Raw genomic sequence first — 18,525 nt, forward strand, 5'->3', positions numbered from 1 at the left:
CTGATTTAACTTCGGTACCTGGTATCTCTCTAGGAAATTGTCCATTTCCTGCAGATTTTCAAGTTTTGTTGAATATAGGCTTTTATAGTAAGATCTGATGATTTTTTGAATTTCCTCTGAATCTGTAGTTATGTCTCCCTTTTTATTTCTGATTTTGTTAATTTGGATACACTCTCTGTGTCCTCTCATTAGTCTGGCTAAGGGTTTATCTATCTTCTTGATTTTCTCGAAGAACCAACTTTTGGTTCTGTTGATTCTTTCTATGGTCCTTTTTGTTTCTACTTGGTTGATTTCAGCTCTGAGTTTGATTATTTCCTGCCTTCTACTCCTCCTGGGTGTATTTGCTTCTTTTTGTTCTAGAGCTTTTAGGTGTGCTGTCAAGCTGCTGACATATGCTCTTTCCTGTTTCTTTCTGCAGGCACTCAGCGCTATGAGTTTTCCTCTTAGCACAGCTTTCATTGTGTCCCATAAGTTTGGGTATGTTGTACCTTCATTTTCATTAAATTCTAAAAAGTCTTTAATTTCTTTCTTTATTTCTTCCTTGACCAGGTTATCATTGAGTAGAGCATTGTTCAATTTCCACGTATATGTGGGCATTCTTCCCTTATTGTTATTGAAGACCAGTTTTAGGCCGTGGTGTTCCGATAGCACGCATGGGATTATTTCTATCTTTCTGTACCTGTTGAGGCCCGTTTTTTGACCAATTATATGGTCAATTTTGGAGAAAGTACCATGAGGAGCTGAGAAGAAGGTATATCCTTTTGCTTTAGGGTAGAATGTTCTATAAATATCTGTTAAGTCCATTTGGCTCATGACTTCTCTTAGTCTGTCTACGTCTCTGTTTAATTTCTGTTTCCATGATCTGTCCATTGATGAGAGTGGGGTGTTGAAGTCTCCTACTATTATTGTGTGAGGTGCAATGTGTGTTTTGAGCTTTAGTAAGGTTTCTTTTACGTATGTCGGTGCCCTTGTATTTGGGGCATAGATATTTAGGACTGAGAGTTCATCTTGGTGGATTTTTCCTTTGATGAATATGAAGTGTCCTTCCTTATCTTTTTTGATGACTTTTAGTTGAAAATTGATTTTATTTGATATTAGAATGGCTACTCCAGCTTGCTTCTTCTGACCATTTGCTTGGAAAGTTGTTTTCCAGCCTTTCACTCTGAGGTAGTGTCTGTCCTTGTCACTGAGGTGTGTTTCCTGTAGGCAGCAGAATGCAGGGTCCTCATTGCGTATCCAGTTTGTTAATCTATGTCTTTTTATTGGGGAGTTGAGGCCATTGAGATTGAGAGATATTAAGGAATAGTGATTATTGCTTCCTGTTATATTCATATTTAGATGTGAGGTTATGTTTGTGTGCTTTCATTCTCTTTGTTTTGTTGCCAAGACGATTAGTTTCTTGCTTCTTCTAGGGTATAGCTTGCCTCCTTATGTTGGGCTTTACCATTTATTATCCTTTGTAGTGCTGGATTTGTAGAAAGATATTGTGTAAATTTGGTTTTGTCATGGAATATCTTGGTTTCTCCATCTATGTTAATTGAGAGTTTTGCAGGATACAGTAACCTGGGCTGGCATTTGTGTTCTCTTAGGGTCTGTATGACATCTGTCCAGGATCATCTGGCTTTCATAGTTTCTGGCGAAAAGTCTGGTGTAATTCTTATAGGTCTGCCTTTATATGTTACCTGACCTTTTTCCCTTACTGCTTTTAATATTCTTTCTTTATTTTGTGCGTTTGGTGTTTTGACAATTATGTGACAGGAGGTGTTTCTTTTCTGGTCCAATCTATTTGGAGTTCTGTAGGCTTCTTGTATGCCTATGGGTATTTCTTTTTTAAGCTTAGGGAAGTTTTCTTCTATGATTTTGTTGAAGATATTTACTGGTCCTTTGAGCTGGGAGTCTTCACTCTCTTCTATACCAATTATCCTTAGGTTTGATCTTCTCATTGAGTCCTGGATTTCCTGTATGTTTTGGACCAGTAGCTTTTTCCACTTTACATTATCTATGACAGTTGAGTCAATGATTTCTATGGAATCTTCTGCTCCTGAGATTCTCTCTTCTATCTCTTGTATTCTGTTGGTGAAGCTCCTATCCACAGCTCCTTGTCTCTTCTTTTGGTTTTCTATATCCAGGGTTGTTTCCATGTGTTCTTTCTTGATTGCTTCTATTTCCATTTTTAATTCCTTCAACTGTTTGATTGTGTTTTCCTGGAATTCTTTCAGGGATTTTTGTGACTCCTCTCTATGGGCTTCTACTTGTTTATTTATGATTTCCTGGAATTCTTTCAGGGATTTTTGTGCCTCCTCTCTATGGGCTTCTACTTGTTTTTTTATGATTTCCTGGAATTCTTTCAGGGATTTTTGCGATTCCTCTCTGTTGGCTTCTACTTGTTCTCTAAGGGAGTTCTTCATGTCTTTCTTGAAGTCCTCCAGCATCCTGATCAAATATGATTTTGAAACTAGATCTTGCTTTTCTGGTTTGTTTGGATATTCCGTGTTTGCTTTGGTGGGAGAATTGGGCTCTGATAATGCCATGTAGTCTTGGTTTCTGTTGCTTGGGTTCCTGCGCTTGCCTCTCGCCATCAGATTATCTCTAGTGTTACTTTGTTCTGCTATTTCTGACAGTGGCTAGACTGTCCTATAAGCCTGTGTGTCAGGAGTGCTGTAGACCTGTTTTCCTGTTTTCTTTCAGCCAGTTATGGGGACAGAGTGTTCTGCTTTCGGGCATGTAATTTTTCCTATCTACAGGCCTTCAGCTGTTCCTGTGGGCCTGTGTCTGGTGTTCACAAGGCAGGTCACTTGCAGCAGAAAAGTTGGTCTTACCTGTGGTCCCGAGGCTCAAGTTTGCTCGTGGGGTGCTGCCTACGAGCTCTCCACGGTGGCAGCAACCAGGAAGATCTGCGCCACCCTTCCTGGGAGCCTCCGTTCACCAGGGTTCCAGATGGAATTTGGTGTTTTCCTCTGGCGTCAGAGATGTGTGCAGAGTGCAGTCTCTTCTGGTTTCCCAGGCGTGTCTGCCTCTCTGTAGGTTTAGCTCTCCCTCCCACGGGATTTGGGTGCAGAGAAGTGTAGGATAATATTTTCTAGTTCCATCCATTTGCCTGCAAAACTCAGGATGTCCTCATTTTTTTTTTTGGTTCTTTTTTTCGGAGCTGGGGACCGAACCCAGGGCCTTGCGCTTCCTAGGTAAGCGCTCTACCACTGAGCTAAATCCCCAGCCCCAGGATGTCCTCATTTTTAATAACTGAGTAGTATTCCATTGTGTAATAGCTGGAAGAAGCTGAGGAGGGGGGCAACCCTGTAGGGGGACCAACAGTCTTAATTAACCTGGACCCCCAAGATCTCCCAAACACTGCTTCACCAACCAGGCAGGTGAGATGAGGCCTCCAACACATATACAGCAGAGGACTCCTGGGTCTGGGTTCAGTCAGAGAAGATACACCTAACCCTCAAGAGACTGGAGGCCACAGGGAGTTTAGAGGTCTGGTGGGGGTGGGTGGGGTAGAGACATCCTAGTGGAGAGAGAAAGGGGGTGTGGAGGAGGTATGGGATGTGGAACAGTTGGAGAGTACACTAGGAGGGTAATAAAATCTGGAGTGTAAAATTTAAAAAAAATTAAAAGCTTTCTTGGTGATGTTAAATACTTCCCCATGGTTATTCACATCAATATGTAGTTATGTCACTGCTTGCTTTCTTTATGGAAAAAGTGAAAGCATCTTCCCTCTGCTATTGTGGATAATGTGTATTCACAATTCGTGACTGATTTCTGAACCATTCTGGATGACTATCACCTGTCTCAGAAAAATTCAGTCCCATGTTCACTCAGCCTCTGGGATCCTCCTCTAACCTCTAACCTCTCTCATGAAACTTTGGTTGCTTTTGCCTATGATGACAGATAAAAGATTCAAAGTAAAGAGGAAGCAGTTAGAAAAGTAGGTTTAAGGGAGAGACTGATAATAGATAATCTTTACATTTTTGTTTAGATGATTCACACAAGCCCACCAAAGTAAAAAAGGAAGCTATAATGTAAACACAACAGTGCTCATTTGGCTGCCATTTCTTCTGTAAGTTTGGAAGCCTAGGTACAATGAATAGACATACTAATCTCAGAAAGTCTAGAACTTTGCATTTCATTGCTTTCTACATTTTACTGTGAGTGTTTTCAAATATCCCAAAATAGAACTAATTGCAGGGAAAAGCCATATAATCATCACTTAGAGTCTAGAAATTAGCATTTTAATATCTGTGCTTTATTAAATACGTGCCTATTATTCTTTTATACATTCACCTATTCAAATTGTTTTGATGAATTTCAAAGGTTCAAATATCACTATACTATTTTCAAGCATTCCAGTATACATAACTATAGTACAAATTTTCTTTATTGTTTTTTTCCCTTTTGTCTGGTATTAGAATTCTGTTGTCTACAAATAATACCAGCTCAGATGTTATGAGGAACACTCATTTACTACATCATACCTGTAAGTCAAAAGCTCAGCACAACATAGCTAGATTCTCTCCTCAAATTAGTAACAGGCTCAAAGCAAGAGACCAAGTAGACTGAATTTTCATCCAGAAATTTTGGGGGAAGAATTTACTGGTCTGTTCATGGTATAAGCTGGATTTAGTTCCTTGTATCTATTGGCATAAGGTATCTGATTTCTTAGTACCTGTAAATCAAGGACTATTCTCAGCTCTTAAAGACCACTCATATTCTTACCATGTGTCTCTATTCACACCTGAGGCTCACAAATTAGTAATGAAGAATCTGTCTTGTCCTGGATCTCTTGTGCTTTGAATTGTTTGATTTCTTCTTCTCTGATATTTACACCCAGGTTTAAAGGAATCAAGAATACAGACTCGGGTTGGGGATTTAGCTCAGTGGTAGAGCACTTGCCTAGCAAGCGCAAGGCCCTGGGTTCAGTTCCTAGCTCCGGAAAAAAAGAAAAGAAAAGAAAAGAAAAAGAAAACAAAACAAAACAAAACAAAAGAATACAGACTCACCCATATTATCAGTCTTTCTTAGAGGCATCTTCATATAACATTACCTATTCAAAGGAGGTTTCTACTTCATTTTCCTTGGGATTATATCAGTCACATAACCTGGACTTCAAATTTATCCTGTGATTTGAAAGATAAATATGATGGGTGCTACATTCCATAAGTTTCAACAAACTCACTTACCCCACAAAGCTGCAGAGTAATAGAAAAAACAATATATTTAATTTTGTAAGAAAACTGTCAAGATGTTTCTAAAAATGGTTGTGCCTCTTTATACTTCCACCAAGAAACAGGGTTTTTGTAGCGTCAAGTCATCACTAATACTTTATGTGGTCACGTTTAATGTCAGCCATTCTAGCAAATTGTAATCATCTGTTACCGTGTCTTTGTTTCTTATTTCTTTTCTGACTTTTTTGTAAATAGTTTCACATGCTTAGTGGTCATTTGTATGTCTTCCTTTGTGAAATGTCTGTTCAAATATTTTACACATTTTAATATGGGTATTTTATGATTGAGTTTAAGGACTTATTTACATTTTGTGCATTCCAGTCTTGATTCAATTACATGTCTTTGCAAATATTTCTTCTAGTATGTGGTTTGATTAGTAATTTTCTTAATGATGTGTTTTGATGAGCTGCTTTAAAATTAGATGAAGTCTAATTGACTTTTAAGCACAATGTCACTGGGGGTCATGAGGGTAAAGATGTCCATCAAAAAACCTAACATGTTACCCACTGGGAAAGGAAGTAACTTCACGGATGAGGCCTCTTAGTGCCAATTTGTGATGTATTACTGCTTAAAATTACCAGTTAAAATATTTTTTCATAAATACAAAAATAACAGGGTACATGTTGTATTGGAGGAGGAATTGTTATGGAGACTCACATCTTTTAATAGTCATAAAGAGGAACTTATTAATAACTGTAGTCTTTTTGTGTGTACACATGTATGCTCTATGTATGTGTTTGTGTGAGTGTGGCCATGTAGGTATGCATGCAAGTGCATGTGTGTGGAGGCCAGAAGTCAATGTCAGATATCTTCCTCTATCAGTGTTAACCTTATTTTTAAATATTTTATTGGTATATAATATTTATTAATATATTAGTTTTTTAAGAATTTAATATAAAATATTGCTTTAACAGTTTATATATGATAAAAGACTTCATTTATAGATTTTAGACATTTACATAACATTTGGCTGCCATGCTCTACAGATGCCTGCTAAGTCCATTCGACCTATGACATCATTTAAGTATTTTCTGTTAGGATGACCTGCCTATTGATAAGCATGAGGTATTAAAGATACCTACTGTTATTGTGTGAGGTTAACGTGGCACTCTCTGTCTAGTACTAGTTGTTTCATAAAGCCAGATGCATATCACATTCATGTTTAGAACTGTTGTGTCGTTTTGACAGATTGCTCCATTAATGAGTAAGATGTGATCTTCTTTCTGTCTTCTGATGAGTTTTAGTTGAAGTCTGTTTCCTTAGCTAATAGAATAGTGATGCCCTCTTGAGTCCTACTTCCATGTGTTCACACAAAATAATGCCTGTTACGTCAGGTACTCTTTGATGCTGAGCTGTGCTTCTTGGAGACAGCAGACAGATCTCTTTTATTTTTGTCAATCCACTTTTGTCTTTTTTACCTGTATATGTGTGGGTTTGGTGTACACACATGCGGGCATGCATGTGCACATGAATATACTCATCTGTACATGCATGTGTGGAGGCCAGAGGTTGGCATTAAGTATCTTCCTCTACTGTTCCCCACTATGGTTTTTTGACAGAGTATCTTTGTCTTAGGGTTTTTATTCTTGAGATAAAATATGAGGACCAGAAGCAACTTGGGGGAGGAAGAGGCTTATTTTGTTTTACAGATTATAGTCCCTCATGGAAAGAAGTCAAAGGGGGACCTGAATGCAGGAACTGATGCAGAGGTAGCGGAGTGTTGCTTCCTGGCTTGCTCTTTATGACCTACTTAGCCTGCCTTCTTAGCCTGCCAAGACCCACATGGCCAGGGGTAGCACAACCCACAGTGAGTTGGGAGACATCAATCAAGAAAATTCACCAAGCCAGGTGTGGTGGTGCACCTTTGATCCCAGCAATCGAGAGGCAGTCAGATCTCTGAGTTCTAACCCAGCCTGGTCTACAAAAGGAGTTTCAAGACAACCATGGCTACACAGAGAAACCTGGGTTCAAAAAATCAATGAATCAAACAAAAACAAAAGCACCAGCTGCTTGCCATGGGCCAATGCTGTGGGGAGATTTTATTTTCAGTTGAGGTTACCTCTTGCAAAAGCACTCTAGCTTGTGTCAAGTTGACAAGAGCCTAGCCAGCACAATCTTTCATCAAATATGGGGCTTGCCACTTCAGTTACACTTGCTGGTGAATGGGCCCCTTGTAGATCTGTATGTGCAACTACCTAGCTGAGGCATTACACGTGCTAGCCAACATGCTGAGCTTTTATATGAATGCTAGTGTTACCAACCCAGGTTGCAACATTTTGCCCATTGATCTATTTACCCAGGTCTTGGTTTTTCTTTTTTCTTTTTCTTTTCTTTTATTGGATATATACTTTATTTGCATTTCAAATGTTATCCCGTTTCCTGGTTTCACCTCCTGAAACCATCTATCCCATTCCCCTCCCCCTGCTTCTATGAGGGTGCTTGCTCACCAACTCACACACTCCCTCCTGCCTCCCCACTCTAGGATTCCCATACACTGGGGCATCAGGTCATCACAGGACTAAGGGCTTCTCCTCCCATTGATGCCCTACAAGACCATCCTCTGCTACATATGCACCTGGAGCCGTGGGCCCCTCCAAGTGTATTCTTAGGATGGTTGTTTAGTCCCTGGGAGCTCTAGGGTATCTGGTTGGTTGATATTGTTGTTCTTCCTATGGGGTTACAAACCCCTTCAGTTACCTCAGTCCTTTCTCTAACTCCTCCACTAGGGACCCAGTTCTCAGTCCACTGGTTGTCTGTGAGCATATGCCTCAATATTTGTCATGCTCTGGCAGAACCTCTCAGGAAACAGCTATATCAGGCTCCTGACAACATGCACCTCTTAGTATCCCCAATAGTGACTGGGTTTGGTGATTGTATGTGGGATGGAACCCTATGTGTGATAGTCTCTGGATGGCCTTTCCCTCAGTCTCTGCTCCACACTTTGACTCTATATTTCCTCCTGTGAGTATTTTGTTCCCCCTTCTAAGAAGAACTGAAGGATCCACTTTTTTCTTTCTCCTTCTTGTGCTTCATGTGGTCTATAAATTGTACCTTGGATATTCCAAGATTTTGGAATATTATCTACTTATCAGTGAGTACATATCACAAGCGTTCTTTTGTGATTGGGTTACTTCACTCAGGATTATAGGTTCCAGTTCCATCCATTTGCCTAAGAATTTCATTAAGTCATTGTTTGTAATAGCTGAGTAGAGTAATATGACATTGTGTAAATGTACCATATTTTCTGTATCCATTCCTCTGTTGAAGGACATCTGGGTTTGTTTTAGCATCTGGCTAGAGTAAATAAGGCTGCTATGAACATAGTGGAGCATGTGTCCTTGTTATAGGTTGGAGCATGTTTGTGTATATGCCCAGAAGTGGTATAGCTGGGTCCTCAGGTAGTACTATGTTCAATTTTCTGAGGAAACTACAGACTGATTTCCAGGGTCGCCATACCAGCTTGCAATCCTAACAACAATGGAGGAGTGTTGCTTTTTCTCCACATCCTTGCCAGCATCTTCTGTCACCTGAGTTTTTGATCTTAGCCATTCTGACTGGTGTGAGGTGTAATCTTAGGAATATTTTGATTAGCATTTCCCTGATGACTAAGGATGTTGAACATCTCTTTAGGTACCTCTCAGCCATTAGATATTCTTCAGTAGAAAATTCTTTCTTTAGCTCTGTACCCCATTTTTAATAGGGTTACTTGATTCTCTGGAGTCTAACTTCTTGAGTTCTTTGTATATACTGGATATTCGCCCTCTATCAGACGTAGGACTGGTAAAGATCTTTTCCCAATCCGTTGGTTGCCATTTTGTCCTAATGACAGTGTCCTTTGCCTTACAGAAGCTTTGCAGTTTTATGAGGTCCCATATATCAGTTCTTCATCTTAGAGCATAGACCATTTGTGTTCTGTTCAGGAAGATTTCCCAAGTGCCCAAGTGTTTGAGGCTCTTCCATAATTTTTCTTCTATTAGTTTGAATGTATCTGATTTTATATGGAGCTCCTTGATCCACTTGTACTTGAGCTTTGTACAAGGTGAGAGGAATGGATCAATTTGCATTCTTCTACATGCTGACCTCCAGTTGAACCAGCACCATTTGTTGAAAATGTTGCCTTTTTCCGCTGGATTGTTTTAGCTCCTTTGTCAAAGATCTAATGACCATAGATGTGTGGGTTCATTTCTGGGTCTTCAATTCTATTCCATTGATCTACCTGCCTATCTCTGTACCAATACCATACATTTTTTAAATCACTATTGCTCTGTAATACTGATGGAGGTAAGAGATGGTAATTTCCCCAGAGGGTTTTTTTTTTTAATGTTGAGAATGGTTTTTGCTACCCTGGGTTTTTGTTATTCCAAATTAATTTTCAAATTGGTCTTTTTAAGTTGATGAAGAATTGAGTTGGAATTTTGATTGGGCTTTCACTGAATCTATAAATTCTTTTGGCAAGATGGTCATTTTTAGTATATTAATGCTGCCAATCCATGAGCATAGGAGATCTTTTCATTTCCTGAGATAATCTTCAATTTCTTTTTTAGAGACTAGAAGTTTTGTCATACAGATATTTCACTTGCTTGGTTAGAGTCACAGCAAGGTATTTTATTTAAGAAGGGTGTCATTTCCCTAATTTCTTTCTCAGCTTGTTTATCCTTTGCGTAGAGGAAGGCTAATCATTTGTTTGAGTTAATTTTATATACAGCCACTTTTCTGAAGTTGTTTATCAGGCTTAGTTGTTCTCTGGTTGAGTTTTTGGTGTCACTTAATTATACTATCATATCATCTGCAAATACTGACATTTTGACCTCTTCCTTCCACATTTGTATCCCTTTGACATCCTTCTGTTGTCTAATTACTCTGGCTAGAACTTCAATTACTATATTGAATAGGTAGGGAAATAGTGGGCAGCCTTGTCTAGTCCCTGATTTTAGTGGTATTGCTTCAACTTTCTCTCCATTTAGTGTGATGTTGGCTACTGGTTTGCTCTATATTGATTTTACCATATTTATGTATGGACCTTGACTTCCTGATCCTTCCAAGGCTTTTATCATGAAGGAGTGTTGAGTTTTCTCAAATGCTTTCTCAGGATCTAATGAGATGATCATATAGTTTTTTAAAATTGAGTTTGTTTCTATAGTGGATTACATTGATGGATTTCAGTATATTGAACCATCCCTGCATCCCTTGGATAAAGTCTACTTGATCATGATGAATAATTGTTTTGATGTGTTCTTGGATTAAGTTTTGCAGAATGTTATTGAATAGTTTTGCATTGATATAAGGGAAATTGGAGTGAAGTTCTCTTTCTTTGTTGGGTCACTGTGTGATTTAGTTATATCCATAATTGTGACATCATAGAACAAAGTGGGTAGTGTTCCCTATGTTTCTATTTTGTGGAATAGTTTAAAGATTATTGGTATTAGGTCTTCTGTGAAGGTCAGATAGAATTCTGCACTAAACCCATCTGGATGTGAGCTTCTTTTTGGTTGGGAGACATTTAATTACTGCTTCTATTTCTTTCGGGGTTATGGAGCTGTTTGGATGGTTTATTTGATTGTGATTTAACTTTGGTGCCAGATATCCATCTAGAAAATTGTTTGTTTATTCCAGATTTTCCACTTTTGTTGAGTGTAGGTTTTTGTAGGAGGATTTGATAATTTTTTGAATTTCCTCAGTTTCTATTGTTATGTTTCCTCTTTCATTTCAGATTTTGTTGATTTGGATAATGTCTCTGTGCCCTCTCATTAGTCTGGCTTATCTATCTCGTTGATTTTCTCAAAGAACCAGCTCTTGGTTTTCTTGATTCTTTGTATAGTTCTTTTTGTTTCTACATAGTTGCTTTCAGCTCTGAGTTTGATTATTTCCTGCTGTCAAAGTCTCTTGGGTCTATTTTCTTCTTCTTGTTCTATACACCTTTCAGGTGTGCTGTCAGGCTGCTAGTGTATGCTTTCTCCAGCTGATTTTTGGAGGCACTCAGAGCTATGAGTGTTCCTCTTGGTACTGCTTTCATTGTGTCCCATAAGTATGGCTATGTTGTGCCTTCATTTTTACTAAAATTTTAAAAGTAATTTTTTTTATTTCTTCCTTGACCAAGTTATCATTGAGTAGAGTGTTGGCTCAACTTCCATGTGTATGTGGTCTTTCTGTCCTTTTTGTTTTATTGATGACCTATTAGTCAGTGGTGATCTGATAAGATGCAAGGGATTTTTTCAACCTTGTTGTATCTTTTGAGAGCTGTTCTGTGACAAATTATACGGTCAAATTTGGAGAAGATACCATGATATCTGTCAAATGTGTTTGTTTCAAAACTTCTGATAGTTTCTCTATGTCTCTGTTTAGTTTCTGTTTCCATGATCTGTATGTCGATGACAGTGGGGTGTTGAAGTCTCCCACTGTTATTGTTTGTGTTGCAATGTGTGCTTTGAGCTTTTGTAAGGTTTCTTTTATGAATGTAGGTGCCCTTGCATTTGGAGCATAGATGTTAAGAATTGAGATTTCATCCTGGCAGGTTTTCCTTTGACGAGTATGAAGTATCCTTCCTTCTCTATTTTGATAACTTTTGGTTAAAAGTCAATTTTATCTGATATTAGAATGGTTACTCCAGCTTGTTTCATGGGACCATTTGTTTGGAAATTTCTTTTCAGTCTTTTACTCTGAGGTAGTGTCTGTCTTTGTCACTGAGGTGCATTTCCTGTATGAAGCAAAATGCTGGGTCCTGTTTATGTATCCAGTCTGTTAGTCTATGTCTTTTTATGGGAAATTGTGTCCATTGATGTTAAGAGATATTAAGGAATAGTGATTTTTGCTTCCTGTTATTTATGTTTTTAGATGTGGAATTATGTCTGTGTGAGTATCTTCTTTTGGGTTTGTTGCAAGAAGATTACTTTCTTGCTTCTTCCATCCTTGTCTTGAAATTTTCCATCTATTATCCTTTGTAGGACTGGATTTGTGGAAAGATATTTTGTAAATTTGGTTTTGTCATAGAATATCTTTGCTTCTCCATCTATGTTAATTGAAAATTTTGCTGGATATAGTAGCCTAGGCTGGCATTTGTGTTCTCTTAGTGTCAGTGTAACATCTGCCCAGGATCTTCTGTCTTTTAGAATCTCTGGTGGGAAGTCAGGTGTAATTCTTATGGTCTGCCTTTTTCCCTTACTGCTTTTAATATTCTTTGTTTTGTGCATTTGATGTTTTGATTATTATGTGACAGTGTTTCTTTTCTGACCCAGTCTATTTGGAGTTCTATAGGCTTCTTGTATGTTCATGGGCATCTCTTTTTTTAGGTTAGGGAAGTTTCCTTCTATTATTTTGTTGAAGGTATTCACTGGCCCATTTAGTTTGAAATCTTCACTCTCTTCTATTCCTATTATTCTTAGGTTTGGTCTTCTCATTGTCCCCAGCATTTCCTGGATATTTTGGGTTAGGAGCATTTTGCATTTTGCATTTTCCTTTACTGCTGTGTCAATGTTTTCTATGGTATCTTCTGTTCCTGAGATTGTCTCTTCTATTCTGTTGGTGATACTAGAATCTATGAATCCTGATCTCTTTCCTAGGATTTTGATCACAAGTGTTATCTCCCTTTGTGTTCTCTTTATTGTTTCTATTTCCATGTTTAGATCTTGGATGGTTTTGTTCAATTCCTTCACCTATTTGCTTGTGTTTTCCTTGTGTTTCCTCTTTCAGGGCTCCTACCTGTTTACCTGTGTTCTCCTGTATTTCTTTAAAGGAGTTATTTATGTTGACCTTAAGGTTCTCTATCTTTATCATTAAATGTGATTTTAAACCAAAATCTTTATTTTCCAATGTGATGGGTTATCCAGGACTTGCTGTAGTGGGAGAACTTGCTTCTGATGATGGCAAGTAGCCTTGGTTTCTGTTGTGTATGTTCTTGTGCTTGCCTCTCTCTATCTGTTTCTCTCTAGTGCTAACTGTCCTTGCTGTCTCTGAGTGGACCCTCTCTCTCCTATGATTCTGTTTGTGTCAGAACTCCTCAGAGTCCAACTGTTTCTGTGATCCTTTTATTCGGGGATCTTGGTATCCTGAGATCCTGGGTGTATCAGAGCTTCTAGGAATCAAGCTGCCTCTGGGATGCTGAAATCTTGGTGTGAGCAAGATCCTGAGAACCTGTCGTGTCAAAGCTCCTGGTAGTCAATCTTTCTCTGGGTTTTACAGGAGTGGGTGGTGAGCCAGAGCCATGGGTTTGCTCTGGGCACAGGTGCAAGCTAGAAGGAACCCATGCCTCTCCTTGAGCAGGGGTTTGTGTTCCTGTGGTTCCTGTGAGTGTCCCAGATATGCTGGGTTTGGGGAAAGTTGTTGTGGCTTCAATTGTGATCTTGAGTGTGTCAGAGCTCCAGTCCTCTTGAGTGTGTATGATCTCCTGGGACCTCTGTGATCCTGTGACACTGTGATCCTGGGCCTTTCAAAGCACCTGGGAGTCGATCTCCCCCTATTCAGTCTAAGAGTGGATGCATGCAGATCCAGCCTCCCAGGTCTGTTCTGGGTGCAGGTTCAGATCAGAACAATCTGCCACTGGCTGGGCCAGGGTTCCTGTGTTCCTGGTTCCTGGGGGGATACAATTACTCTGGGTGTTGTGGCAGATGTTGTGGCCTCTCCTGTGATCCTGGGTGTTTCAGAGTAATTGAGAGTTGGGCTCCCTCTGGATGTTGTAGGAGGGGTGCAGAGCCTGTGCTCAAGTTCTGCCCTGGGTGCAGGTTTAAACTGGATGGGACCCATGCCACTGTCTGGGCAGGGGTTCCTGAATGCCTGGATCCTGGGGTCCCAGTTACTTTGGGTGTTGGGGCAGTTGTTGTGGCCTCCTCACCTGTGATCCTTGGCATGTTAGAACACCTGGGAGTTGTGCTTCCTCTGGGTGTTGTGGAAATAGGTGCAGAGCCAGTGCCCAAGGTCTTTTCAGGGCACAGGTTCAGACTGAAAGGCCTTGGTTTTAAATCCGATCTGCTACTCTACATCTTTTTTTTTCTCATTGTTGTTATTGTTTTCTATTGAGGCAAGGTCTGTCTATTTATTCCAGGCTGTTCTGGGACTTCGTCTGTAGTTCAGGTGCATAGTTTACAGAGTGTGACATCTGTATAGCTCACATAATTATCTCATCACATGTAATTTTTTTATCTTTTATATGTCTTTATGGCACCTCGAGATTCTCTACTTTTGCTTAGTAACTTCAAAGTTAATTAGCCAATTATAAATATTGCTTTTGTTTTTCAGTTATCTATATGACATACATGTTGAGATAAGTCTTGCTTGTCCTATTTTTCTAGTTGCATTTTCTGCTTGTTGAGTGAAAAGTTGAATAAAAAGGTAGAGCTTTACCTGGTCAGAAAATACATAATTCTTCTATTTACTATGAGTTGATGTTACAGAACAGAAGCAAACAACTAAACACATACATTAAGTGATAACACTTTTGTTATGTAGTTGTATACACAGATTTCAATATACTTTGTTTACATAAATGTGGGAAAGCTACTTGTTGACTTTGTTGTAGAAAGACCATTATGGAACCCAAGATCATCCAAGGTGTCTATGAAATAAAACAGTTCTAAGACATTGTTTATCACTTTTATTTTCATTGTTGTACAATGAAAACTTAGGAAGTTACAGTATGGGCTAGCAACAGATTTAAATTAAGAAACATATTGAAAATCCAGTTGTTTCCTAGCCCTAATAATGAGATTTGCAAATCTGTAAAACTGTACCACTCTTATTATTTTCTATGGAATACAGTTACTTTTCATTAAAATATTATCTCTGCCGTATAATATACTTATTATTGCTTTTAAAATGAACTAATGCATAATTCAAAAATTATCACTTTTTCAAAAAACAAAAGTTATGTGGATACCTTTATATTTTTTAAACAGTATCAAAATTCAAAATCCCAGACAATGACTACATTAAATCATCCTATAAGACGTGTTCAAAGCTAGGCAATGGTAGACCATGCCTTAAATGCCAGCACTCTGGAGGCAGAGGCAGGCAGATAGTTATCTGTGAGTTGGATGTCAGCCTAGCTTTCAAAGAGAATTCCAGGATAGCTAGGGCTACACATAGAAACCATGTCTCCAAGAACCAAAACAACCAAACAAAATGATTTGTTCAACTAAAAGTTTTACAAGTCTCACACTTGAATAGAACAAAACATAGTCCACAAATAAAACATTTTCTTAGTAATAGTATGATGGTTTGTAGATGCTTGGCTCAGGAAATGGCACTATTATAATGTATGACCTTGTTGCAGTAGGTGTATCCCTATGGATGTGGGCTTAAGACCCTCGCTCTAGCTTCCTGGAAGACAGTGTTCCACTAGCAGCCTTCAGATGAAGATGTAGAACTCTCAAATCCTACTGTACCATGCCTGCCTAGATGCTGCCATATTCCTGCCTTTATGATACTGAACTGAACCTTTGAACCTGTAAGACAGCCCCAATTAAATGTTGACTTTAAAAGAGTTGCCTTGGTCTTTTTCTCTGTTCACATCAGTAAAACCATAACTAAGATAGAAGTTGGGTACCAGGAGAGGGATATTGCTGTGATAGGCCTGGCCATGCTTTTGTTTGGAAGAATGTGGATTTTGGTACTTTGGATTTGGGAAGTCATAGAATGCTTTAAGTGGAGCTTAGTAGGCTATCCTAGGAGGAATATAAAATAAAAGGCTTTGTTACTGAGTGATTTGAACTGTTTAGACCTTGCCCAAGATGGTTCAGTGGAGAATAATTTCAGTATGAGGCCTAGAGACTGTTTTGTGGTATTTTGGGGAAAATATGGCTGCTTTTGCCTTTGTCCAAAAAGTCTGCCTGAAGCTAAAGTGAAAAGATTTAGATTAGTTGTTTTGAAAAAGGATATCTCAAAACAGCCTGGTATAAATTCTGTTGTGTGGTTACTAAAGTTCACTCTTATAGAGCATTTTAATGAAAAGAAACAAGTTAAGAAAGGAAAAATACGAAATATATGGTTCAAGTGTTAAAGGCACACCAGAAAGTGAAGTGTGGCTGAATCCTATGTTCAAAGATATTAAATTGAATTAAGGGTGTAATGACTTTGGGGCAAGATCCTACCCAGGTAAACTTAGATCAAGGCATGGTGGTACAAATCTTAATGGCAGGAGGCAAAGACTAGCAGATCTATTAGTTCAAACCCAGCCTAGAGCAGGTTCTATGTGAAGAAAAATTTAAATCCAGGCTTAGTGAACCACACATTTAATCCCATTGCTTAGCAGACTGGCATGCATATCTCTGAGTTCAAAATCTCTCTACAGAGAAAGTTTCAAGACAGCCAATCTTACACAGCGAAAGAGTTGGAAAACAGAAAGCTGATGATAATGTGATAGAACACAGTGCTATGTTCCAGCCCCATCAAGTAGCAGAAATCTGTAACTTTGGCCATTTGTCTCTGGCTTTATCTTCTAAAGGAAAAGGTAAATACTGTGGCAATTGATACTGGTGAGCTGGAGGTAAGAAATTAGTGGTGACTAAAGAGATATGCATCACTGATGTGAAATCTTATGAGAAGTGTTTTCTGAGAGCACAAAGAAGCCATGTTCCAGAGACAGCTAACCAAACTTGTATCTTGTGCTGCAGAAAAGCATCTGAGACTTGGCACTCTGAGAGGCCATAGAAGGTCATTGGTGTAAGTGCACCTTCAGTTGCAGTTGATGGCCCAGGACTAAAGTGGTCATGCAAAGGAATTGAGGCTTGACACCATGAAGAAAGCCTATGAGATGCTATTGTTGAAGCCTATTTCCAGAGGAAGACCCCAGTGTGTTGATGATGCCAGTACCATGCGATGATCACCAAGAATAGCAGTAGCAGTGGAGAGGAGTATAGTCAACCAAAGCCTACTGTGCTACAGAGGGCAGAGCTGGAGAAGTGAAATAAGCCCTTTGGAGGAGCCCAGAGGATCATGTGTGGATCCCAGACATTGGAACAAGAATTTGTGACATTGAAGTTGCCTTGGAGACCCTAAGATGTCGGAGATGCCACACGCAGAATGTATCTGCTGAAGAAAGCTGCTAACAGGGAGTGGAGCCAGCCCAGGAGAAAGACGTTTAATGCAGTCAACAAAGATGAAAAAGGAGTTGTGTATCTGAAAACTGCTTTGATAGCAGACATGGAGATGCAGTGTTTGGAGTTTGCTCAGTTGGTTTCCTGTCTTGATTTGGGGATTAGAGTTAAGTGATTGAAGGGACTTTGAACTTGGGACTTTAACATTGTTGATACTGCTATAGACTATGGGAGATTTGGAAGTTGGACTAAATGTACTTTTTTATTATGCTATTGCTAGGTATGGCCCCCAAAGACTCAGGTGTTTGAACAAGCCTATAGGGCAAGGGAGTGAAATGTGATGGTGTGTGTATGTTTGGGTCAACAAGTGGCACTATTAGGAAGTATGGCCTTATTGGAGTAAGTTTGTCACTGTGGGTGTGAGCTTAAGATCCTCACCCTAGCTGCCTTGAAGTCAGTGTTCCACTGGCAGTCTTCGGATGAAGATGTAGAACTCTCAGCTTCTCCTATACCATGCATGACTGGATGCTGTCATTTTTCTGCCTTGAAAATACTGTGTTGTGGTAAAAATAAAAAAGCAAACAGTGGCTACCAGTTCCCATGCATTCTCACTCTGTGTGGATCTGTGGGAGCCACATCCTGTAGCTGTTTCTCTGCCAGTTGCTTTCACACCCTGTCCCCTTGGCGTGTTGGTAACATGCCTGACATACACATCTGGCCCCAGGCATTATATAGCCTAGTATGGCTTCCAAAATGGAGACAGGTGATCTCTCTGCCCACTGGGAATTTTGCTCTCATCCCATGTAGCCTGGGAAAATCAAAGCTCTAGAAACTTATAATTTAACAATTAGATTTATATGCTAAATTCCCAATCTATAATACATCTGCACAATAAATTTACTGGCAATTAATAAAGATATAAACCGCCCATGTAGACAAGATGAAATTGACCTAGTCCACCTGGATATGGATCATCCTGTTCTGTCATCTCCATCTTGATTTTTTTCTTCTCCTCCATCCTTCCTAGACTTTTTTTCCTGCATACCCTTCCTTCTCATCCAGTGATAGACTTTGCCATATCCTGGACCTGCCTTGATGCATAATGACACCACCTTATACATCATCCTTTCTGTTTAATTAAAAAAACATTTTTATCAAATATAAGCTGTCTACAACTATTACCATTACAAAATCATGTACATGACTATATTTTCTCAAATTTAATTAGCTTGGGTAGGTTATGAGACTAATTAGTCTTCAACTCTGTCAGAAATCTG

At 39.1% G+C, this 18,525-nt stretch overlaps 1 long non-coding RNA gene across 7 annotated transcripts in view; it reads left to right on the forward strand.

Annotated features, from left to right (window-relative positions):
• The window catches only part of LOC134484057 (uncharacterized), a 166,402-nt gene extending 148,228 nt beyond the window's left edge, over positions 1-18,174 (forward strand). For 5 of the 7 annotated variants that reach the window (XR_015646599.1, XR_015646608.1, XR_015646615.1 and 2 more), the window contains one exon: positions 15,490-15,690. This is a non-coding gene — a long non-coding RNA (uncharacterized LOC134484057). Of the gene's footprint in view, positions 1-15,489; positions 15,691-16,825 lie in introns of those variants that run through there. The other 2 variants (XR_015646620.1, XR_015646600.1) reach the window with 2 other exon arrangements.
• The last annotated feature ends 351 nt before the right edge of the window (positions 18,175-18,525 follow it).

Source organism: Rattus norvegicus, chromosome X (assembly GCF_021556685.1).
Source record: "Rattus norvegicus strain SHRSP/BbbUtx chromosome X, alternate assembly SHRSP_T2T, whole genome shotgun sequence".
Classification (NCBI taxonomy): domain Eukaryota; kingdom Metazoa; phylum Chordata; class Mammalia; order Rodentia; family Muridae; genus Rattus; species Rattus norvegicus.